Here is a 25,773-nt window from a genome sequence, read left to right on the forward strand (position 1 = left end):
CTGAGAAAGCATTTGCTGTGGCTCAGTACTTCACTTAATATTTATAACAACCCACACAAACTAAGTATTATTTTCACCCCACCTTGCAACTGAGGAAGCCAAATAGCTGACTTGCCTGAAGTCACACAGCTACTAAGTGTGGGAGCCAGAGTTTAAGTCAAGGGTCATCCTAACCCCTACTCCTGCAGCACGCCTTACCTCCCACACCCTAGTCGTCACCTCCTCTGTCCTTTGAGGGGGGTCCTGGCCATAAGCAACAATGCCCACCCCCTGGGAATGAAATGAGCTATCTCAGACGAGAATTGTCAACCACCAGAAAAGAGCCAGTGGCCTGAAGGGAATGAAGAGGAGAGCCACATGAATAATTAAGGGCTGAGAAGGATTGATCTGTCAGGAAAGATTAGAAGAATTCGATATGCATAGTTTGGCGGAGACTGAGGGAGGGAGAGGCTGGGGGGCGGGCGGAGCAAGAAAGCAAAGTCATTACAGAATAGATGGGCTTTCTACTCGACGGCCCTAGAAAGCAGAGCTGAGAGGAAGCCATGAGAAACAGGAAGCCCAAGGGGAAGGTTCTAGAGTGATCTTCGGAGGAACAAATTTTGCCCCAGAATCCAGAGAGGAAACTGGTCTAGTACCCATGTTGCATATCTAGTCCAGAAAGACCTCCTTGACCAGAGTCAGTGAAAGTATGACTTTCCAAATGGAAAGCATTTCCTTAGCCAAGTTATATTCAAGGTCTTTCCTGTGTCTCTCCAGCCTCCTGATCTTCCCGGGCCTTTCCCAACTGGAATAGAACGGCTTTATTCCATCTACCATCAATTCTCAATTCCTCATGAGAAAGCAGGCTTGGGGGCATGGAGGGCTAACATCAGCACCCACTTTGCCAGGCCCGATGTCAAGCACTGCATAAAACTTCAGCCCTTTAATTACTTTATGTCACATTATGTGCTTAGCCAGTCTGAAAGCATTTCTTTTTAACTCAGGCTCAAACGATACTTAATTGTTTCTCATGTCATTTTAAGAGCCCAGCACTGTGCTAAAGGCTGGCCCTGTACTGGGGACCAAGGCAAGCTTGATTCCTGCCCTCATGGGATGTATAATCTGATTAGAAAGACAGGTACTCACGTGACACTTGCTCACGTCAAGCATGGTGTGAAATACTATAAAGGAAAAGGTGTTTATGAGATCATCAAACAAAAGGATACCTCAATCTGAGGAGAAGGAAAGTCTTCCCTGAAGAAAAGATGGGGAAACTAAGGCCTGGATGTTAGGTAGGAGGTGAGGTGCCGTGTAGTGAAGAATTACCCTTACCGAAAGAGCGGTCTTGCCTTTGCCCTCGGCTCCTGGGAAGTCATCTCCAGGTCCTGGACTGTCACGCTTGGTACAAGTGCCTTTATTTGCCTGGGGGCTTTGACCAATGGACAGTCCAACAGTATGATTATGATGGGAGCCATGGGCCACCCTTTCTTAGTTCTACCTCTGGAAGCATTGGAGACTAAAGGTCAACCAATGGAAGCATGTGACCGCACTCCTCCAGTAAAACCTCTCAAGACCAACGGCTCAGGTGATCTTCCCTAGCTGGCAATACTCAGTGCATATTATCAAACATCAACACCAAGAGAGTAACACTGTCCTAACTCCACGGAAAGGACGAAAGAACATGATCCGGCAATCACACTTCTGGACATACAGCCAAAAGAATTGAAGTCAGGATCTCCCAGCGATACTGGCACTCCTGTGTTTATGGCAGCGTTAATCACAATGGCCAAGATATGAAAACAACCTAAACGTCCATTAATGAACGTATGGATAAAGAATGTGTGAGATATATTTCATACGCACACCCACAGGAATATTATTCAGCCATGAGAAAGAAGGAAATTTTGCCATTTAAGACAAGGGGGATGAACCTCGAGGGCATTACGCTAAGTGAGATAACTCAGACAAAGATATTACTTACACTTTGTGGAATCAACAAAAACCATCCTCAGAAAAACAGAATTGAGTGGTGGTTACCAGGGGCCGGGAGGTGGGAGAAATGGGGGGATGTTGGTTAAATGGTACAAACTTCCAGTCCCAAGATGAACAAGTTTTGGGGAGCTGATGTACAGCATGGGGTTTATAGCTAATAAAACTGTATTACACACTTGAAAGTTGCTAAGAGACTAGATCTTAAATGTTCTCCTCACAAAAAAGAAATGTAATGGTGCAAAAGGATGCAAGTGTTTGCAAACTTTTTTTTTTTAATTTTTTTTTTTTTAATGTTTATTTGAGACAGAGAGAGACAGAGCACGAATGGGGGAGGGTCAGAGAGAGAGAGAGACACAGAATCTGAAACAGGCTCCAGGCTCTGAGCAGTCAGCACAGAGCCCGACACGGGGCTCGAACTCACATACCGCGAGATCGTGACCTGAGCCGAAGTCGGACGCTTAACCGACTGAGACACCCAGGCACCCCTAGTGTTTGCAAACTTTATGGTGGTAATCATTTTGCAATGAATACAAAGGTATCAAATCGACACCTTGAACTTACGCTATGTTACCTGTCGACTAAATCTCAATAAAGTGGGGCACCTGAGTGGCTCAGTCAGTTAAGCGTCTGCCTTGGGCTCTGGTTTTGATCTCGCAGTCCATGAGTTCGAGCCCTGTGTTGAGTTCTGTGCTGACAGCACAGAGCCTGGAGCCTGCTTCAGATTCTGTGTCTCCCTCTCTCTCTGCCTCTCCCCTGCCCCTGCTCGCTCTCTCTCTCTCTCTCTCTCTCAAAAATAAATAAATGTGAAAAAAAATTTTTTTAAAGCTCAATAAAGTTGGGGGCTGGGGGGAGGGGAGACCACAATGGAAGCTCCACATCTGGTACCTTTCCTGGCCTCTGCCCTACGAGTGTCTTCTCTGGGCTGGTCTTCAGCTTTATCCTCTCACTGAAATAAACCCGAACTATAAGTCAGAGTTTGCAGTGAGTTCTCTAAGTCCTACTATAGAATTCTCAAAACCGAGTGCCGTTTGGGGAACACTTTGAACTTGCAATTCCTGTCAGAATTGGGATGGCCTATGGTGGGGACTGTCCCTCTCCCAAGTGCCCAAAGAGGCAAAGTCCCCAAGGCAGAGGGCAGAGTGTGAGACAGAGGTCTCCTCTTAGTAGCTGTAATTGTTTTCTGTGTATACCCCCAGGCCCCACTCTCACTCAACTATATTGACTACTATAAAAAACACCCAGTGCCTAGTGCATCCTATCATCTTTTGAAAATATTTTCTTCTTCCTACAATCTTAAGACTAATTGATACAACCACGCTCAATGCATAGTTCTTATTTTCCCGTAAGAAATCATTTTCATGTGTTCCAACATCAGGGTGGGCTTTAGAAATGCTAAATTCACAGTGGATCAGAAAAGATTTATGGGCAGTAAAATCAATGAGGTAATTCAAAAGGGGGAGGAACTGAGCCAATGATTTAAAAATGGCAACTAGAAATTGCCTGCAGAGGTAGGAGGTAGAACCCTGAATGATTGGGTATCGGCTGGCAGAATTCACCAAGTAGCAAAAGCAGGGCATCAACTGATCCAGGGAGGCCTGTAAGGAAAGGCTTGTGAGAGAAAAGTAATTTGCAGGAGTGTTTTCCAAACAAAAGTAGGGAAACAAGACCGCCAGGTGGCTGCTTCAGAGGCCAGGCGGCTACAGAAGAGAGCTCGCCTAGGAGGTAAAGCTTTGACTTTCACACAAGGGCTTCTGATGATCCTTCTTAGGCCCCTTCATGGGTTCTCATCGTCTCCCAATTTTTCTTCTTGCTGGAAGCCTACTCTGGCTTGGCCACCAGAGGCCAAACTAGCTGGCTTAGGGGGTGGGGGTGGGGACAAGTCTTAACCATCAAAAAACCAAACTTCTATGTTATGCAGAGTCAACCTGGATTGAGCAAAGGGGCCACAGAGTAAAACCTGACTGTATGTAATGTATTCCCTGAGATCCTCTCTGTATTTTGACTTTATTCAAAAACAGCATAATGGTTAAGAACACGGGCTCTGGAGTCAGACTCTAGGCCCAACTGTACCAGGCACCTTGAACAAATTACTGCATTACTTCGTGCCTCCAGCATGTACCAGATAAACAATAGGGTTTCGTGAGGCCTGAATTATTTAACACGTACGGACGTCTACTTAGAACAGCGCTTAGCACATATTCACTATTCAATAAATGGTCAAGCCGTGATTACGCAATACCCCGCGGCAACACAATTAGAATCTCAGGGTACCGGCAATGTTTTAAAATCTTCCTCCAACCCTGTGATTCTCACGCAAAACCGGGGTTGAGAACCACTGCTCTCAGAGTCTACCCAACTGCTTCTCACATGTTAGCGGGCACAGGAATCACCAGGGTTCTTGTTGAAACGCAGATTCCTACTCGGTAGGTCAGGGTGAGACCCAAGACTCTGCATTTCTCGGAAGCTCGCAGGTGCTGATGCTGCTGTTGGTCAGTGGACTGTGGATGCTTGGGCCTGGCAACACGGGGAGCGCTCGGAGAGAAACCCGAAGCGGGCGCACAGTAACGGCAACTTGACTACTGGGTCCTTGGACTGGGAAGGGTGCCTCGATCCCAAGCCCTCCTGGGCAAGAAGGAAGAAGCACTGAAACCCGTCAGGCGCTTCTCAGGATGGTCAGGACTCTGGGGTACGTCTGAGGTTGCACACGTGGGCAGTTAGCGAATTCAGCTGTGTGGGGCTGACACAGGCAGCGTTTATAGTAGAATGCAAAGGTCTAAGACTTAAAAGTAAAAAGGTAGAGGGACTAGGTGTGCGGCCAACAGAAGCCATTTTCCCTCCCCCTCCCCTGGCAGCCATCATTCTACGAATGTGACTCTTCGAGGTCCTTGCACAGAGGTGGCAAACTACAATACTCGTCTCATTTCACATAGCACAATGTCCTCAAGGCTTATCCGTGTCAGAGCACATGCTAGAATTTCCTTAGGGAATGGACTAGTGTCCCCCTGTATGCTCAGACCGTGTTCCGTTTGCCCATTCTCCCGTCAGTAACACTTATGTTACGCCCGCCTTCTGGCTGTTGTGAATAAGCTGTTGTGAATGTGAGTGTGAGAGCATCTCCTCGAGACCCTGCTTTCAACTCTTCGGGGCATATTCCCACAAACGGAATTGCTGGATTACATGTCATTCTGTTTTCAGTGTTTAGGGGAACCGCCACACTGTTTCCCACAGCAGGTGCACCATTTTACCCCCCACCCGCAAGGCTTCCGATTATTCCTTTCTTTCCAACACTTGTTATTTTCTGTCTTTCTTTTTTAATAGTAGCCATTCCAATGAATGCGAGGTCTTATCTCCTTGTGGTTTTGACCTGCATTTCTTTAACGATTAGTGATGTTGACAGCAGTGGCTTTAATAAAAATGGATAATCTCACTCTCAGCATTTATAGGCAGCCTCTCATTATTTACCACTCACGGGGGGGAATCCTAGCTTCCAGCTGGGCGAAGACTGCCATCAATGAAGGAGACGTGGCATTTTTCTCCTGTGGCCTCAGAACGTGTCGAGTCCAGCTACCAGAGTGCCTGCTCTGTTCGTGGGTACTGTGGTAGTCACTCTCTGTGTCCCACCAGGTCCCCTCCTCCATCACTGCAACCTGCTTAAAACCTCTGCCTAAGGATTTTGTGCCCGGCAGCGGGAGAATGCTCTTTCCCCACAGAGGATATTACAAGTGCAGAAGAATGAATGACCCCAGAACGGCCCCCCACCACTGACAAATGGAGAGCTAGGAGATCAATACCCCCAGCTGCCTCTCCCAGCCTTGGGATAATTCTAAAGTGCCCTCCACACTGCCTCCAAGAGTTTCCCCACTGAGTGGCAGATGCCTATTGTGGAAACTGGTTTGAGGATGCCTCCCTTTCCGGCTGCCTTTCCTTCCCTGCCTTCTTTCCCAGCTTCCCTGCAAGTCATTTCCTCAAATTGCCTCCTAAATAAACAACCTGCCCTCCCGACCTTGCCTCAGGGGCTGTTTCTGGGAGAACTCAAATCAATGAAGGCAATATTGTATCTCCTTCAGCTACAAATACTTAAACACAGCACCTGGCTAGTCTTGGTTGGTGTGAAAAAAAGCGAAGAAGAGTCTATTCTTTTTCTTTCATCAATCGACCAGGTTCCATTGCTTACATTTCCCCAAAATATGCATGTGTCTGAAGGAGATTCATATGTCCCACTTACCTCTAATAGTAAAATACTCCAAGGTAGCACACTGCACCCTGGAAATTGCTGCAAAATAGCAAAGCAGTTTGCATATTTAAGTAATAAAGTTTGTACCTTGACCTATTACAACTATTTATGGCCCGAGTATAACAATGTAGCATGTATCAGAATTCACATACACCTCATGCCAAGGACACCTCATGCCAAGGAAACGTCTTCATAGAGTTTAATCCTAGTAATAAGGTAATACATTTAGTAATCATGGAATCTTGAATGCCAGATGTTCTCTCTGCTGGGTTCCCTTTGGTGCTTAGCTATACCTTCATAAATATCTGGTTCGTAACCGTTACACAGAGAATGAGACTGTGGAAAGTTAACTGTTATATGAGACACATAAAGGTTTTTCCTGATGAGAATTAAATGCACGTTTTAAAGCAGGAGAGTGAAAATTAAAATGAGCCAAGTTCAAAATGAAAAAGAGGGAAAGAAGGCGGAAAATATCTGCTCCCGACACTGAGCTATCCTTGTGGGAAAAAAGCAAACGTTTACCCAAGTGAAACCCAGTGGCTGCTCTAACTGGGAGACAGAAATAGTAATCAGTTAATGCTTCTAATGTAGCAAACAGCTGAGTAAATGGAGACGAAATCAGAAAGATCCAACATTACCTTTCAAGGTTATGGCCATTATAATAGCAGGCAATGCTAATACCCAACCAATTCCGAATTTCAAAATGGGGGTACACAGGATCAGAGGCATCTGCTCGTTTTCTCCATGGAAAAGAGTTAAGGGAGTCTGTTCTAGTATTTTTAATATAAATCCCTAACTTGAACCTAAGCCCCTACAGGGGAATGCACAGGTTACAAAAAACAAGCAATATAGAGGTAACAACTCGGTAAACATTCAATAGAGTCTTGCCTGGCTTAAGGTCCACTGGTTAAAATTTTTATTTTCAATTTCTCCAGCTCTTGAAAAGGCAAAATGATTTATCCATAATTCAAAAGTCATGTACTTTATACATGTGAAACTCTGAACCCAAAGCAATTTCAGGGTGTGTAGGTGGGGGCATAGGATGGAGAAGGGTAGGAGAACCAGGGAGAGTGGCCAACATTTAGCAAAATCATAACCCTTTGAAGAAAACATTTTTAACTTCTAATAAGACCCTATTCCTATGACTAAGGTAGGAGCCAGGAAAAAACAAAACAGCTTAAATGTGATTGTGTTGGTAAGAGGTAAAATGGTTTTATTAGGTACAAACTCATTAACACTTATTAGCCATTAACATGGTTTATTGATTTTCTTTGTTAGTTTCTGACTTCTAACATTTCACTTTGATAAAATATTTGCATCCATAAGGTCCCTGGATGGCTCAGTCTGTTGAGCATCTGACTCTTGATTTTAGCTCAGGTCAACCATCTCGAGGTTTGTGGGATTGAGTCCCATGTTGGGCTGTGAGCTGACATCACAGAGCCTGCTTGGGATTCTCTCTTTCTCTCCCTCTCCCTCTCTCTCTCTCTCTCTCTCTTCCCCTCTCCCGTTCACACACAGTGTCTCTCAAAAATAAATAAATAAACATTTAAAAAACACATTTGCAGAGCACCTGGGTGGCTCCGTGAGTTAACTGTCTGACTTCAGCTCAGGACATGATCTCACGGTTTGTGGGTTCAAGCCCCACTTCGGGCTCTGTGCTGACTGCTCAGAGCCTGGAGCCTGCTTCAGATTCTGTGTCTTCCTCTCTCTCTGCCCTTCCCCCACTCATACTCTGTCTCTCAAAAATACACAAACATTAAAAATTAAAAAAAAAAAAAAGACCACAGTTGCATCCATTTGTCAGTAGAAACAAAATGTGCTTTAAAAAAAAAACAAAAAAACTACAAATTTGAATCCAACAACGAATCAGAGACAATTCTACAAAGATGAAAAATCAACCCATCAGAAAGGGGTTGGGCCTTGCATGGCTATGTTAACCAGTTGTTAGGGACTGAATGCTTATGTCTCCCCAATTTATATGTCAAGACCCTAACCCCCAAAGCGACTATCTCTGAAGATGGGGCTTCCATGGAAGTTATTACGGTGAAATGAGGTTGGAAGGGTGGGCCCCTAATCTGATGGGATTAGTATAAGAAGAGGAGACTCCAAGAGCCTTCTTACTCTCTCCCGGCCATGTGAGGACAACACAGTGAGAAGTCACCATCTGCAAGCCAGGAACAAAGTTCTCACCAGAAACCCAACTGCCTGGCACTTTGATCTTGGACTTTGAGCTTCCAGAAGTGTGAATGATAAATTTCTGTCGGCCAAGCCCCCGAAGTCTGTGATACTTTGTTATGACAGCCTGAACTAATATACCCATCGAGGAAAATGGCCCCCAACGAGAAATCATTCTCCCCAAAAATGAGCCATGGAAAGTAAAAGAACATGAGTATAAGACACCTTCCATTTGTTCTGGCTTGAGGTGGTCACTAGGGTCATTTACACAGTGCTTTTGAGATCTACCTTCAAGAACAAATGCTAATCCTCTGTTTCTTCTCCTTCTAACTCCATACCTTCCAGAGCCAGAACTAAACACCCCACCCTTTGTCCTTCCTGTGGAGGTGAGAAAACACCTCTCTGCCCTGTTCCATCTACACTGATAACTTGAGAAGAAAACCCAAAGGGAACAAACAAAAGTGATCCCTTCCCAGAGTGACAACTTGTGTGGCAGGGACCAGTGACTTTACAGAGGTTCTTTCAAAAATGAGGAGATCATATGGGAGAAATCCCACGGACATTTTTTGTTTAGCAACTTTTATTTGCCTTCCCAAACTCCAGAGAACATAAAGAATTAGTCCTCATGGAGCCTTAACTTAGGAGCATACTGTCTGGGTAAGAAAGACATATTGGCCCACAACTGCATCTTACAACTAACTCCTAATTCTGGTTCCTAGCTCTTCATGGGAGTCCTGACTCCAATTCCTCACTTCTCTATACAGGATTCTTTACAAAACACATGCTGAAAGTCAGTGGCAAAACCTGTGTTAGAGAGTATCTAAGATGCATCCGACAATTTCTCCTTGGCCAATCGACAGACTTGGACACAAATAATAAAGGGAAAAAAATGATTTTTCAGGGCTCTGAAGCTCAGTCTTTCAAACAAAGGAGATCTTGCTCAATGAAATTTCGTTTTCTAATCATTCAGCCACGGTTAAATGCAACTATTTTTGAAGAGCATTTCAAAGTCTATTGATGGACAAATTGAACTATTGATTGGAACCGACTGTAAACTCCAAGTTTCTCATCCAAATCCCTTTAATTGGACGTGAGTGTCAGTCTTTTAAATGACTTTAGGAAGAGAAAGGAGAGAAATGTGCCAAGGATAACTCACACAAAGAAAATTTACATCCTGTCTTTGTTTCCCTTTCTCTGGCATAGATACTGTGGGTTTTTTTTGTTTTTTGTTTTTTTTTCCTTGAGGAAAGTAGTGAGAATGTGAACAGCAGTCTGGATGTTTCTTGTTCTGTTACCATAATTAGGAAGTAGGATAAAATTATGCAGGAGCAGATTGAGGAGGAAATGTAGCTCAGCTTTTATATGAAATTGCTACCTCTTTTTTTAAATTCAAAGGTACTCTCTCTCTGCACGTATCTTTCATGTTTGAGGAGTGACTGTTCTTCTTTTAAGTTGATTTTCAGGTTGAACAACGAGCAGACTCTTTGAAAACGTTCAAGTGCTGATGGGAAGTGTGTTCATGACCACTGCCACCACTGTTACGAAATATCGGTGCCATTCCAGTGGATAGGGACAAGAGACCACCACCCCTTAATTAGAGGATACTGACAAGATCAGTGTGGGATTCAAGAAACCAGATAAATTGTTTTCACATAAACTGAAAATATGACCTTAGATCAATTATCCTAGAAGACGTCCTCTCACAGCTAACATCTGGAAGAATGGCAAAAACGCATTCAGCCGATGCGCACTTTTTATGTACCTGAGGAGCTATTCAAGGACTCAGTATTATTCCCCCCTGACACCTGCCTTTTCTTCCATTCCCTTCTTCCTTAAAAAAAAAGTGCTTTAGCCAACCTATATTCAAACCACAGCCAGTTCACAGATAAGCACGTTAGGGAACAGAGAATTTCTCAACGTATGTGATTCTTGGGCTACCCAAAACACAATCATCTGGAGTGGTTTCTAAAAATCTCACATTTCTGGAGCCACACCAGATCCAGAGAATTAGAATCTCAGAGGTTAAGGCCCTGAAAATTGAATTTTAAACAAACACCCAACGGGGTTCTCAGGTCGTCTCAAGGTCTGAGAACCTCCAAAGCAGGGTACAATCTACTGTCCTTAGAGTATTGCTGGGTGAGCATTCAAAAGTCCAACCACCCTGGCCTTTCTTTCCAGTTCCATACCCAACAGAGGTTACCCTGCTTTCACTACGCAGGTTACTTCTATCTTTCAGAACCGTCGTGATCATTTCCCCACTGACTGGCTCACTACCATCTTCTCACCCTGGTAAAACTCCCTTGCTCACGAATCTGTAGTAGATTGTGATGTGTTACAAATTCAGACACTCAAATTCAAATGTTCATGTCTTACTGAAACAAACTCTCCAGCCCAGAATTCAAAGACTGATTTCTGGCCTGATTTCCTACCTTTCTCTGTACTCCATGTATCTAGCGTCCCCGAATGATAGATTCCTCTTGCCAGTGATGTGTCCACATCCTTCCTTTTGCTCTGGCTCATCTCTCGGTGGGACACCCCCTCCCCAGCCCCTCTTCCTCCAGCCTGCAAGCTGAACTCCAACATGTCCTCAGATGTCAACCTGAGTCCCCCGACAAGCCAGGATGCTTCCTTTTTGAACCTCTGCAGCATTTTGTTCATACCTGTCCTGGCCTCTCACCTTATGTGGCCTCATCCTTTCTTGCACTCAACTTGCCCACCCTGTACTGAATGAAGGAGATCTCTTATCAGCTTTTTCCTCCCCTATAGCACCCAGCATGGGGTGTGAACACGGCAGACCCCCCACTAATATTTATTGCACTGTTTAACAGACTCATCCCTCACCCTCTTCATGATCACCAAGACTGGTGCTTACTGGCTTTGAAATTTCTGAGCTCCGTCCCCGTCAGTGCATTGCTACAATGGCACCTGAAATACTGTCTGGGCTCCCCACCTACGCTCCAACTCCAATCCCTTCCTCCTATCACTGCCCATGAAGAAATGTTTCTTGAGTATCTGTCCAGGTCCTGGAAAATAGCTGTCTTATGCTCACAAGACTGGGCAAACTTAAATAAATTCCCAAAACTTGGGAACATAAGAAAGATGGCGTTTTACATGTGGGACACTGAGAAGGGTTCACCTCCAATGTGAGAGCCCACGGAGCATGAGCCCTTTTAATTCTACAGAGCTCTTCGGCGTATACTCACTACCTGTCTTCCTCCCCGCAAATGTTCCTTCCTGTACATCACGCTCATTTTCCACTATTTCCTATACTCTTCCCACCAGGCATGGCCCTTTGTCACGTGGCCCCACCCCCTCCACCCAACCTTGCTTCAGGTGTCTCCCCCACAGGCTCTCCCTCTGCCAGTTCTTACCTACTTCCATTTGTTCATGGTGGCACCTTAAACTGCCCCCTGCTTTTCTATTTCTCCCTCCTGCCCTTCAAAACCAAGCCAACACCCACGTTTCTTAGAATCCCTGACAGCTCTCATGCTGGGGGTTTTGTATTGCCATAAAAGAATAGGTCAATTATACAGCGGAGCACTTAGATACTCCTTTTTTATTTGGCCTTTAACCATTCAAGTTTTATAGGTTGATTTCTCCATCTGACTGTAAGGTCGTTGAAAGTAGGGACGGTTTTCTTAGATGGCACTCCTTAGCGTTAGACAATTATGAGGACTCAATATATACAAACTGGGTTTAAATCCCAACCTCAGATGTCTACTTAGTAAACGCACAAGTTGGTTTCTTTGTGCTTTACGTCAAAAGTAATATGTGAGAAGCGCAATAAACCATTTTCTCACTGCAAGTAAATAAAAGAGGGGGGAGCAATCTGAAGAAGGGAATGAAATTTGGGTATAATTCTTGGAATATAAAATTAAAAGGCCATCTGCCTTTGAAATGCAGCAGATGCGTAATTGATATTCACTGCTCATTTGCCACTTGAATTTTGCAGACATTTAATGCTGCAATTGTTTATACAGTAAGACTCTAAATACCCTTTAGAGAATAGTTTACTTTGCCTCCAATCCTTCTATTCCCTACCAGCAGATAAGAATTGGTTCTTATATTCCTAGAGCTTCGAAAGTAGATTTTTTTTTAACGTTTTATGTATTTTTGAGACAGAGAGAGACAGAGCATGAGCAGGGGAGGGGCAGAGAGAGAGGGAGACACAGAATCCGAAGCAGGCTCCAGGATCTGAGCCATCAGCACAGAGCCCGACGCGGGGCTCGAACCCACGAACCGCAAGATCATGACATGAGACCAAGTCGGACGCTTAACTGACTGAGCCACCCAGGCACCCCAAAGGAAGAAGAATTTTTAAAAGCAAATTTACAACATGGCTTTTTGGAGACAGTAATACAACAGTATCTGTAAAAATCGTAAATGGCATCCTCTTGATTGAGCACTCTCTACCTAGGGATAGATCCTATGTATGGTATACTCAAGCCATCTACAAAACGATGGAGGCACGTGGATGATCACTGCAGGGCTGTTTGTAAATACAGAACACTGAAAATAGTCTCATGTTCATCAGTGCAAGATTTATTAACCAATTATGAGTCGTTCAGACAATATAATATTGTACAACCTTTAAAAAGGATGAGGTAGCACTATAGGGATTGACAAGGAAGGATGGTGCAGATACATACAGAATTTCTGGAAGGATACACGAGAGTCTGAAGGAGTAAGGAACTAGGGTAGCACATACATATATAACATGTAAAAGTATCTCTATTTTTAAAAACCAGCCAAAAAAATTAATTTGCAAATAAAATGGTGTTAGTGGTCAGAAGGATTGGGAATGAAAAATCGCACGGCTAGGTATCTACCAAGAGCTTCAAAAACATCTTCGCCATATTGCCGGTTTGTTCAAATAACCATGATTGGGGAGGCACCTGGGTGGCTCAGTCAGTTAAGCATCTGACTCTCGGTTTTGGCTCAGGTCACTCTCCCATGGCCCGTGAGTTCAAGCCCCTCATTGGGCTCCGCATTTACAATGCAGAGCCAGCCTGGGATTCTCTCTGTCTCTCTCTGTCTCTCTCTGTCTCTCTCTCCCCGCCTCCTCTGCATTCTCTGTCTCTCAAAATAAATAAACTTAAAAAAAATTACCCATGATTGAGATTCTGGTATTTATTAAAAAGACACAATGGTTATTCCTTCCCTCCTCCCTTCCCTGTTGTTCCGCGGATTCTGTGTCCTAACTGTCATCGCTGGATTTGGACTGGTAGCCTGACTGGGGTTTCAGAGGCTATTGTCAGCAACGACAGGAGGGTGAAAAGGTTTAGGCTTTGTACTAATGTCTCGTTCACATAGGCCACTTTGAGAGAATGACAGTTATATTTTAAATATTTTGGTATGCCCCTAAAAACCTCATGTACCAAACCAAACATTCAGCTAGTCTATTCGAATTCCTTACAAACTCATCTACATCCACGCTTACTGTTAGCACATTTCTTTCGGGTCACTACACAGCAGCCATTACCCTGAGCCACCTTCTCTACTGCAAGAGCCTAAAAACGACAGCCGCTCTCTTCCCTAGCCTCCCTTACAGCCGGGGTGATCTCGTGTGTTTTTCAGGGTTCTTTGTTGCAGACAACAAAACCCACCCGAATACAGCCTAAGTAGAAAGGGGTTTATTACACTAAATTAAGCAGTAGTTTAAGAATATATAGGAAAACCCGAAAACCAAAACCATTCCCCACAGACCACGGTGAATGTTGAAGTGCACCCAGAGGCCATTACAGCGGAAACCTATGGCGTCACTGAGCCGCCGCCTCTGACCCTGGAGCCTGAACGCCAGCAGCTCCGCCAAAGCTCATCCCCGAGAACCTCAACACTGTGTCACCTTGCTTGCAAGAACGTTTGATCTGCAACTGCCACTTCACATCAGTCGCCTCACCTTCCCCGATCTGGTGCTGGTAAGCTTGCTTGGTAGGAGCTGAGTCACATGCAGCGAGGTTGGGAAACGCAGTCCTGAGACCCCCCCGCCTCTACAGTTTAGGAGACTTTCTAGAGAGGGGTTGTCGGGGGCAGGGGGGTGAGTAAACCTATCAGTAACATGTCATGTAAGTCACTCTGTTCTGGCCAGTTAAAAATAATGGGATGTGTTCTGGGGAGCTTCTGGGAGAAATTTTCCTCCTTGATAGAAACACAGAGACAAAGGAGAGCTTTCTTTACTGCTCCGTTTCTTTCTGCTTTTGGACACAGGAATGAAGGACGTGAAGCTTAGAGTTGGGGCAGCCATCTTGGAACCAGCAGGGGAAGCATGGCCAACATTCCCTCCCACCCCCTCCTAGTGCTCACCTTCCAATCTCTCTGAGCATGTTTCCTTGAGTCTCTAACAATGCACCTGCTTTCCCCATCTCCCAGATATCTTCCTTGCTCCCTACCCCTCCTCCGGCTACTACCCGATGTCTGCTTTCCTGCTTTCCTACGTTCTCCTCTCTGTTTTACTTGCTCACCTCCTATTCTGCCTTCGTTCACTGCAACCTGGCTCCTGATTTTACCACATTTATGAGGCATCTCACCAGAAGGTCACTGCTGCCCCCCTGACTGGCAAATCTAATGAGGATTTTTCAGCTTTTCACTCCTTTAATTTTTCTGGGAGTCAGGATCATCGTTCCTCTTTCTTGAAATTCTCTGCTGTCTTATCATTCAAGATAGTATACATTCCTGGACCTCCTTCCACCTCTCTGACTTTCTTTCTTTGCCTCGTTCATGGGCTTTCTTTCCATCCCCTATCCTTCCATTGCCTCATCCATGACTCATGGCCTCACCTGGTCTACACTCCCTCTGGTGGCCTTCACCCTTATTCTGTTGTCTGCATACTAATGACTCTGAATATGTATGTCCAGTCCAGAAATCTCCCCCAACTTCACATACATACATCCAACCATGGCTAAACACCTCTACTAGAAGTTTTCACAGGCCCCTGAGATGAAACTGTCCAAAATGAAGTTATCATTATTGCTTTTAAATCTGTTTTTCCCCTGTGACTGCCACCTGCTTCCTTTCCCAACATAAAGATCTGAGGTCATCCTTGACTCCTGCCCTGCGTCACCTGCCAAATTAAAATCTCATCAGCTGATGATCTCATCTCATCATTTCTTACTCATATTCCTACAGCCGTTTTCTACACATCATTGGCAGAGTGATCTATACAAACACAGCATGATTATTTCATTCTCTTGCCCAAAACTGTTCAGATACCTTCCAGTATCTATAGGATATGGCTCAAGCTCCTCAGCAAGAGTATAGTCCTTCCTAACCTCTCCAACCTTGGCCTCTGCCTGTCCCTGTCTTGGATTTTAGTTGCTATTGCATCTCAACTCGTTGACTTTTCTGAAATGTATCATGCAATTGCATGGTCCTTTACGTTTGCTGATACTTTGACCTCTGCCTGAAACCCTTTCTCTACTTTGTCACCTGATCTGCATCTTCAAGCTCAGATACCACTTCTTGGAGGCTTTACTCATTCAACAAATGCTTACTGAGCACTTGCTATGTGCCAGGCACTGAGCTAAGAGCTAAAGAATCAATGGTGAATGAGACACAGTTGCCGCTCTAAAGAAACCTATCATCTACATAACGACCTCCCTCATCTTCCCATTGTCCTGAGTGGGTTGAGTGCCCTCTTCTGTGCTCCAGTTGTAGATAATGTAGGTTGTCTGTGCAGCAACCACACTCCCTTCTTCCTTCCTTCTTATGTGGGGTAGTAAGAATTGACCCAATTTCAAGCTTCAGTGGTAGATGCAGATACATCAAGCGAAGCACGGTGATTCCATGCCTCTTGGCTAATGACTAGTTCAAGATCTCATGCTTAAGCCAGTAAGTGCTTGGCTTTCCTATGGAGATGACCTGAGTTGACCCATTCAAAAATAAAGGAAGAAATCATGGTTCCTGTTTTAAGGAAAGACTCTTCTCTCCCCCCAGGCTTGAACAAGGAAGTTGCCAATGGCAGTGAACTTGTGACCACGTGAGGGAAGCCATCCTGAAGACATAGCCCACAGATAAGAACAGAGCCAAAAGACTTAAGGGGACTGAGGGTGAATGTGGGACCAGAGGCAGATCCTAGAATTGGCTTCCCCTCTGGACTCAGTATGAACTAAAGAATTTCCCTATCTTAAATAAAGCCTGTTTGAGCAGGCATTTTACTTATTATGGGAGTCATTACAAACCACCCACCTCTGTCTCCCACTTGAACTGCTCATCCCTGCCTTTTTCTCTACTCCCATTGGCTCACCACTACTTCAAGCCCACGTTACTGCTGGCCTGGCCGACCTCCGTATCTTCCTACCCGGTTTCCTCTCCTCAGGTCATCCCTTCTTTGAATCCATTCTCCGTATTACCTCTAGAGTGGTATTTCCACATCTCAACTCTGAATGTGTCATTTTTTGCTTCAAATCATCGATGCCTATTAGTAAAATTTACGGTCAAGTCCAAACTCCTTATCATTTATTCAGAAAATAGTTTGTGTCTACCCCTAGCCAGGATTTTTGCCTCTTCTCCTCCATTCCCTTTTGCCTTCCCCATTCAAAAATGTTACATAGTTGTTGGAACATGCAACTCTTCCATTTGCCTTTGTGTAGGCTCTTTCCCGGACCTGGGACTCCCCACCACCATCATCCACCTATCCACCTCTAATCCTTCAAAACTCACCTGAAACATCAGTGCCACGTGGTGGTTCTTGTTCTATGCTCTTCAACTCCACAGCACATTGATGATTTCTTTGTCATAACATTTATCTCACTACATTGGAATTGTTTTTCTAATGGCCTTTCCAATTACACTCTAAAGTTCTTGAGATCAATGACCAGGTGGTATTTCCACATATGCCCACAGATCCTCAGTGCTCACCATAATGTCTCTCTGATTGTAGTCCTCCGTTAATGATTTTTTTTAAAAAAGAAGAAGAGGGGAGAGGAGGGAAGGGACGCTTCAAATTTGTTCTGCCCTTGGTACTTCATGCCTTTGGAGTGTGTATTAAAAAGGCTGCCTTGTTCAGTAATCGTGGGGAATGGAGAGGAAACAAATAACACTTGATACAGGTAATGTTCATGTTCCCAATTCCAGCAGCATATGGCGTAGTTGTAATGGCCTAACATAAAGCATTCCCAGACAATATTAATGACCAACTAGGTTAATGACCGAAGACTAAGCCTCGGGCCATGAACACATTCTCCTTGTCATTAATCCCTATAAAATGGCCTCAGCTATGTTCATTACAGCTCAATTATGTTCACACTCCTCATGAGAAAAGAAAGCACTTCAGTCCTAATACCAAGCTATGTCCCTCCTTTTGCTTTGACACATGGGCAATAAAGATACAAAACAAATTATGAGTTCAAACACTAAGCATGGAAAAGAGGCAACACTACGGGAACTACTACTATGATTAGTCCCAATCATCACTGGGGACAAAATCAGAGAACTTTGGAGGTCACAGAGAAGGCAGATGAAGATGTTCCTGATTCATACCTTCTCTGGGAATTCTTTGAAGGCATAACAGAGAAATGCTAAACGTGTGTTACTCTCTAAATGCTTAGAGTTTGGATAAACATCTAAAAACTCAAAGGTAACTTTCTGCCAGTAGGAAAAAAAATTTTTTTAATGGACTTCTGATACCAACGTAATATTCAATCAATAGTTATGGAATGCTGCCTCTGAGCAAAATTCCATAGCCAAGTTGTGAGTAATTAAGACCCTCAAAGACCACGAAATTAAATTGCATAGAATGAATGCTCGTTGTGGTGGTTTTAAACATGTCACAAACCATGTTAACTCCCTTTCACCAAGAGGTGGAGTCTATATCCTCTCCCTTCCAATGCAGCCTCAGTGACTTGTTTGTAACCAAAAAAATGCAGCGGAAGTGAGTCCATGTGACTTCCAAGGCTAGCTCACAAAACGTGATACATTTCCGCCTTGTGAGCTTAGATACTCAATTTGAGGCCCTGAGCTACACATAAACAGTCCAGCGACCTTGAAGCAGCCATGTTGTGAGGAAACTCAGGTCATGTGGAGTTTTCCTACAAGAATGCTGTGGTCAAAAAACCAGCTGCGGTCCAGTGGATGGCAACACCCAGTGCCAGACAAGAGAGTGGAGATGCCTCCGGGAGATTTCAGACTTTAGCTGTTGAGTCACTCCAGACTTTCACTCATCCCAGGTGAGGCTCCAGACATTATAGAGCAAAAATAAGCCATTACCACGGCCACCTGTTGGAACTCGTGACCCACAGAATTGGTGAGCATAACAGAATGGTTGTTTTAAGTCACAGAATGTGGAGTAGTTGCTACGTAGCAATAAGTAGTGAGCAGAACACACACACGTGCGATACGTCTAGTTGCACCATAGGGGTGGTGACAGTGGGCATGTGCACAATCTCAGCTCACCTGTGCCCTACAGCAATCTGGGAGAAGCAGTCATCTAATGGAACTGCATTTAACCCGCATCTAGTATATTCTGAGGCTGCTTCGCTTGGGTGGCTCAGTCAGTTAATCATCCGACTCTTGATTTCGGCTCAGGTCATAATCTCGTGGTTTGTGAGTTCAAGCCCTGCATCGGGTTTTGTACTGGCAGTGAGGGGCTTGCTTGGGATTCTCGCTCTGCCCCTCTGGTGCTAATACTTTCTCTCTTTCTCTCAAAATACACAAACTTAAAAAAGTTCTGAGGTTGCTTCAATTAGACCACGTGGTACATTTAATGTGAGGAAAATTAATGCCAAAGTCAAGGTAACACTGACCTGGTACAAATGTGGCCTGTATCACAAGATAATATGAACTTTTTCTGATCATGGCTTCTAAATCTCCCCCTGCCCGACTGTGGCTTTCTGATCTTTTCCCTCTACGATCTTTCTTCTGGATTCCTGTGCTTCTAGTCTCATTCCCAGATCTGCCTCTCTGAATCGAATCACTGACCTAAGTGCCTACGATATCCAACTGCCCATCAGCCATCTCTGCTGGGAAATCCCATTATTTCCTCCACACCTTCAACTGGGTGGTCCTAAGCTAAGTGCAGCCCTTTTCTTCTGCAAATGTATTTCTGGCTCTGAAGTTGTTCCTGGCACCACTCCGTGAAGCTCCAGATCCAACACTCTGTAGTCCTGGCTGACTGCTCCCTGTGTGTGGGTCCCACCATCCATCTATCCTATGGTCCTGATGATGCTGCCTTCAGAATGTCCCTTGAACTCATCCATGTTCCACTTTTCCCATAGCCACCACCATGCTGCCTCTTCACTCTCCACCAGAGTTCATGCATTTGGTATTTTTAATGTTTATTTATTTTTGAGAGAGAGAGAGAGAGAGAGACAGACAGAGGATCCAAAGTGGGCTCTGTGCTGAGAGCAGAGAGCCCAATGCAGGACTCAAACTCATGAACTGTGAGATCATGACTTGAGCTGAAGTTGGACGCTTAACCAGCTGAGCCACCCAGGCGCCCCCAAGCATGTGATTCTAAATAGGTGTTCTCCCCCCTGTCTCACCTACATACCACCACCAAATTAAACTTCCCAACCCTTACACTGGCTAAGTCAGTCCCCATGCGAGAACACAGACAGGCCCCTAAATGCCTGTGGCTCCAATACAGGTGCTCATGGGAGCATCTGCAATGTCTTCCCCCATCTGGTCCCAACGTGCTCCAAAAGCTTTCCTCCTCCTCCTCCACAAGGCAAATCCTCTCCTACCAATCCCTCCTCCCCACCCCTACCTCAGCCCTCATGGGATCTCTATCATCTACCACAGTGGTTCATAATCCTCTCCTCCTGAATCTCCCTGATCCCTTTTTTCTTTTCCCAGAAAGATACTCCGTCCCTTCTCTCCCTCATCAAAAAGAAACACGCCCCAATCTCACCTCTAAGAATTTATCTGAAGCAAATGAAAACAGGATCTCTAAGAGGTATCTATATCCTCATGTTCATTGCTGCATTAGTCACAATAACCAAGACACTGGCTAACCACAACAACCTACCTAAGACATTGGCTGACCGAGGCGATCTAACTTTCCGTGTATGGATGAATGGATAAAGCAGATGTGATACACACACACACACACACACACACACACACACACACGCACACTGGAATATTATTCAGCCACAAGGAAGAAGGAATTTCTGCCATTTATGACAACTGGGATGAATCTTGAGAGCATTACCCTAAGTGAAGTAAGCCAGACAGAGAAAGACAAATACAGTATGGCATCACTTAAATGTGGAGTCTTAAAAGCTAAACCTACAGAAAATAGTACAGTATCAGTTATCAGGGACTGGGGGTGGGGTAAATGGAGATTACTGGTAAAGGTACAAACTCAGAGTTGGAAGATGAGTAAGTTCTGGAGATCTAATATACAGCATGGTGACTATAGCTAATGACGCTGTATTATACACTTGAAAGTTGCTGAGAGAGATTTTAGATTTTCTTAGCACAGCAAAAAAAAATGGTAAGTATGTGCTTGATGGAGGTGTTAGCTAATGCTAAGTGGTAATCATAATGCAATATATCAGTGTAACAAATCAATACGCTGTACACCTTAAACTTACACGATGTATATGTCAATCATATCTCAATAAAGGGGGAAAAAACTGCATCCTTCAAAATGGCCTGATGTCCTCTTCCTCCACAGACCCTGTCATAACTAGATCTCTAGGTCGCCCTCCCCTACCCCTCCCAGACCACTTCTCTGAATTCCTTCCCACGCACTGTTGGTACTGTGGCCCATAAGGTGGGACCATTTCCTCTCACGAGGTTGTGAGGTGTTACCTCAACGTATTCTGTAATTGTATTTCTTTGTGATATAGAAGCTCTGGAACAAGACTCGTGTGTTTTCCTCACCTCAACTTCCTCCCCAAAGCCTGGTCCTGTGCTAAACTGCCAGAAGTGAAGGATCAATACTTTAATTCACTGAATATATGGAGAACAGTGCAAGGTGTTGGGACCAGATAAATTCCTTCAGGTTCTATGGCTTTTACCTTGATTGGAATGCCTTGCCCACAACTTTCCACCACTGCCTTCTTCTTGCCAATCACCTTTTAGCTTCCTCAGAAGGCTCCCTTGATAACCCACTCTAAAGCTATCCCCCAACCACGGTTTCCCCACCATCACTTTCAATGTGCTCTAGAGCAATTATCACTCCCTGATATTTCTATGTATTTTCAATGTATTTATTTTTTTAACCTCTCCCTGGGTAAGCTCAAGGACAACAAAAACCTTGTCTGTCTTGTTCACTTCACCGTATCCCTCATGTTAAAATAGTGTCCAAAAGACAGTAGGCACTCAATAAATATTTGTTGGATGAATGGATGAGAAATTGTACTCTTACTCTGTTAAGGAAAACAGATACAAAAGTCAAATATCATATGGCAGTGTTATCAATAAGTGAAATGATAGAAAATATAAATATAAATGAAGTACAAGAAAAAGTGAGGAAGGTAGAAAGAGCCATAGTCCAAGTAGTGGAAAGAGCACACTCACAGGTGCACAGGCTTGAGCCAGCATGTTATTTATGGGGAGCAGGAAGAGCCCAACACGGCCAGGGCACCAATTCTGAGGGGTGGTGGCGGGAACAGTGGGAGTGAGATTGGACAGGGAGGCAGAGGTTGGAGCTTGAAGTAACTAATGTGGTTTGTTATAAAGCTTGACCACTTTGTAGTGCATACGGACATCAATTTGTATTGTTGTATATCTGAAACTTCTATATTGTTATATACCAATTTTACCTCAATTAAAAAATAAAAAGCTTGAGCTTTATTCCAGGTATAATCAAGTATAATCAGAGGATTTTAGACCTTCATTTTAGAAGAAAATCCTAGGTCTAATTACTAGAGAAATCAGAATCATTTTATAAATATCACTCCGGAAAATGTATGTACAGAAGATTAGACATAGTGAAAAGAGAGTAGAAACAGAGACCCAGGTGGGTGAGATTATAAACTTGACAGTCAGTGGGAGGGATAAGGGAGGAGGGGCCAGATCACAGAGAAATGAGGGAGCAGAGGCAAAAGAACCTGGAGATAACTGAACAAGGTAGATGAGGGAGAAGGAGGAGTCAACAATGAATTCTGGGATGACAGGCAAAATGGTCCTACCACCAATGGAAGTAAGACATGTAGACCAGGAGGAAGGTCACCGTTCCTCTTTAGGGTGAAGTGAATTTGAGGCACCCATGGGACAAACAGGAGGGTCAATCTGATAAGCATCTGGATTGGCAGTCATGAGAAACTTGGGAGCAAGGCCTGAGCCAAAGCCATGATTAGAAGGTCATGAATGTACAGACAAGAGTTAAAACCATGGGCATGCATGACATTGCTTGCGGAGTGGGACTGGATCTATGGCTCAGGAAAGTGCTTCTCCAGGTCTGGAAAGTGAGATTAAAATTTCAATATCCAGGGTTATAAAAAGCACTCATTACTATAGGCCAATGTTACCTTGACACTGGAATTTAGTCTTCTAACTCTGTATGTACCCCATGGTTTCAGTCAATCACGTTTCCAGGACCTTTGATTATGACCAGGCCAAAATACCATATGTTCCATGTGACTTCACATTTTGGCATAGAATTCAGTGAAATACTGCTACCTGCACCAGTAACATATGGTCTCCAAATGACTATTAAACTTTGCAAAGCAGCCACACAATTAATTTTTAGCAGAGATCCACTAATAGCCACCCAATCATGTATAGCAAGCCTGGATGGCATGCATTTTGCATTTGCCAGAGAGAACATATTGCAGCCCATATTTTAGTCATCTTCCCTTAGAGGGTAAGAAAATTTTGTTAGTTATTCAAGACAGGAATGCAAATTTAAATTTGCTCATGACAGGAGCAGTTCACCTGATCCTAGGTCCATCTGTTTTCCAAAACAACTGGCTGGTTGTCCAACGTGGTCCCTGATTTCAGAAACTGGAATGCAGACAGGCTTGGGCAACTTCTTTTAGATGGACTCTGGCTCATGCAGGAGTCCAGTGAGATGAGTTTGGGGGGATGGTAGTTCCATATCATTTTAATGTAAAGAAACAACTGCTAATACTTACTGTGTATTTACTTTGATCCAGGAACAATGCTAAGTACTTTACCTGCATATCTCATTGAATTATCCCAAGTATTACATGGTAGCTACTATTATCCCATTTTACAGATGGTGAGACCTTTTCAAACAAGCATAAACTATTTAGACAATTGGGCTTTTCTACTTATATTCATTTTTGAGGAAAACTGAACCAATGATTTAGGGTTCACTGATGCTTTACCCACCCCCTCCCCGACCCCCGACTGGTTTTATAGGAGTCTTATAATGATACACACGTTGCAAAGACCACTGTAATGAGTACGTATTGTTTTTACCTTGGTAGTACCCCTTCCTCCTTCCTAGTAAAAGAGCTCTTCTCCTTCTGGAACCTGCCATTCTCACTCCATGTGATTCAGGTGAACTTATCAGTCAAGTGACCCAACTCCTTTCTCCCTACAGGTCTAGACACAGACGCCAACACGCTTGGTCAGAGAACCAGTGATTGGCCAGGGGCAAAACCTATTACCCAACAGGGCCTAATGGATGTTGAGAAATGACCTCATAAGGAAAGTCCCACTTATTTATCTGGGCCCACCAGCTCTGTGAACAAGTTATCCCGGAGCTGCTGAGAGAAAGAATCTGCTAGAGCCTAAAGTTAACACAGAGCAAAGTAGAATCTTTGCTAGATTAGAAAGACATAGAGAGAAACAGAGAAACAGGGTCTGGACTCTGTCATCCAAAGTCCTCAGTCCAGCTTTTCCTGGAACCACTTCACTCCTTGGAACGAGTCAGTACGTTTCATCAGTCAATACGTTTCCCTTCTTTCTTAATGCTGGTGTGAGTGAACTCTGTCCCTTACAACCAGAAAGACATAAAATGAAATAAAAAATATGGTCAGCAAAAACTTATCTGAGAGAGGCAGTATGACTCATTGATTTTAAATTTCACCCTCTGAGAGAGAGAAATCTGTACACTAAACACTAACTACAAAAATTATTAGTGTCAAGATTTCAAACATACCCATTAGGAAATTCCATTTTAGAAGGTGGATAATTGGGTTTAAGAAGGATTTTAGCTACTGACTTAGATATAATGTTACAGAAACATTTTCTAGGGATGTTTTGATAATCATCCTATTTTATTTTCATTTTTTAAATGCTTATTTATTTTTGACAGAGAGAGACAGAGTGAGCAGAGGAGGGTCAGAGAGAGGGAGACACAGAATCTGAAGCAGGCTCCAGGCTCTGAGCTGTCAGCTCGACAAAGCCCGACACAGGGTTCAAACCCACGAACCGTGAGATCATGACCTGAGGTGACGTCGGACGCTTAACTGACTGAGCCACCCAGGCTCCCCCACAATCATCCTACTTTAAATAAACCAGAAAGATAAATGACACTAAGAACACTACCCACTATAGACCTGAATATCTAGGACCCCTGCCCTGGGCCCCAAGCTTACATGGCCCCACTCTGTGCACAGTGCTTCAGGTGACTATGCTCTCTTACCACGTAATTATTATTCTTTAAATTTCTATAAAGGGGTCAAATTACCTTTTCAAATGTATTGGTTAAACGTTATGGAAACCATCACAATTAGCCAAGTCTTCTTGGGCAAGCTGTTTAGCGTCTCTGGATCTTAGTTTTACCATATAATAGAAAGATACAGTACCTGTCCTGACAACAGGCACAAAAGCACTTTGAAAATTAACAGGAGGGGCGCCGGGTGGCTTGGTCGGTTAAGCGTCCAACTTCGGCTCAGGTCAGGATCTCACGGTCCGTGAGTTCGAGCCCCGCGTCGGGCTCTGCGCTGACAGCTCAGAGCCTGGAGCCTGTTTCAGATTCTGTGTCTCCCTCTCTCTCTGCCCCTCCCCTGTTCATGCTCTGTCTCTCTCTGTCTCAAAAATAAATAAACGTTAAAAAAAAATTAAAAAAAAAAAGAAAGAAAATTAAAAGGATTATTATTATTACTCAAGAGCAAGATTTCTTAGGACAGGCTTTAATTTTATCCTATGCCTTTTGCCTTTCGCAATCTGGAGAAAATCCACGGTCTTTTTTTTGTTTTTTAAGTTTACTTATTTATTTTGAGAGAGGGGGCACTAGCAGGGAAGGTGCAGAGAGAGAGAGAGGGAGAGTGGGAATCCCAGCAGGCTCCATGCTATCCACACAGAACCCAATGCGGCGCTCACTCTCACAAACCATGAGATCCTGACCTGAGCCGAAACCAAGAGTTGACACTTAATCGACTGAGCCACCCAGGTGCCCCAGAAAATCCATGGTCTATTAGAGATTCCAAATAGAGACTTGTCACAGGTCAAATTCAGAGGAAAATTATGTTATAGTTATAGAACTAGGACCTTGGTCATACCCCTAACCTGCCTTTCTGGCCACCAAAGCC

The 25,773-nt window shown here is 44.1% G+C and overlaps 1 protein-coding gene across 4 annotated transcripts in view; it reads right to left on the reverse strand.

Moving 5' to 3' along the window:
• FRMD4A (FERM domain containing 4A) overlaps positions 1-25,773 on the reverse strand; it is a 614,500-nt gene that overhangs the window by 576,224 nt on the left and 12,503 nt on the right. The window lies entirely within an intron of this gene.

This window comes from Panthera leo, chromosome B4 (genome assembly GCF_018350215.1).
Source record: "Panthera leo isolate Ple1 chromosome B4, P.leo_Ple1_pat1.1, whole genome shotgun sequence".
In the NCBI taxonomy this organism is placed as follows: Eukaryota; Metazoa; Chordata; class Mammalia; order Carnivora; family Felidae; genus Panthera; species Panthera leo.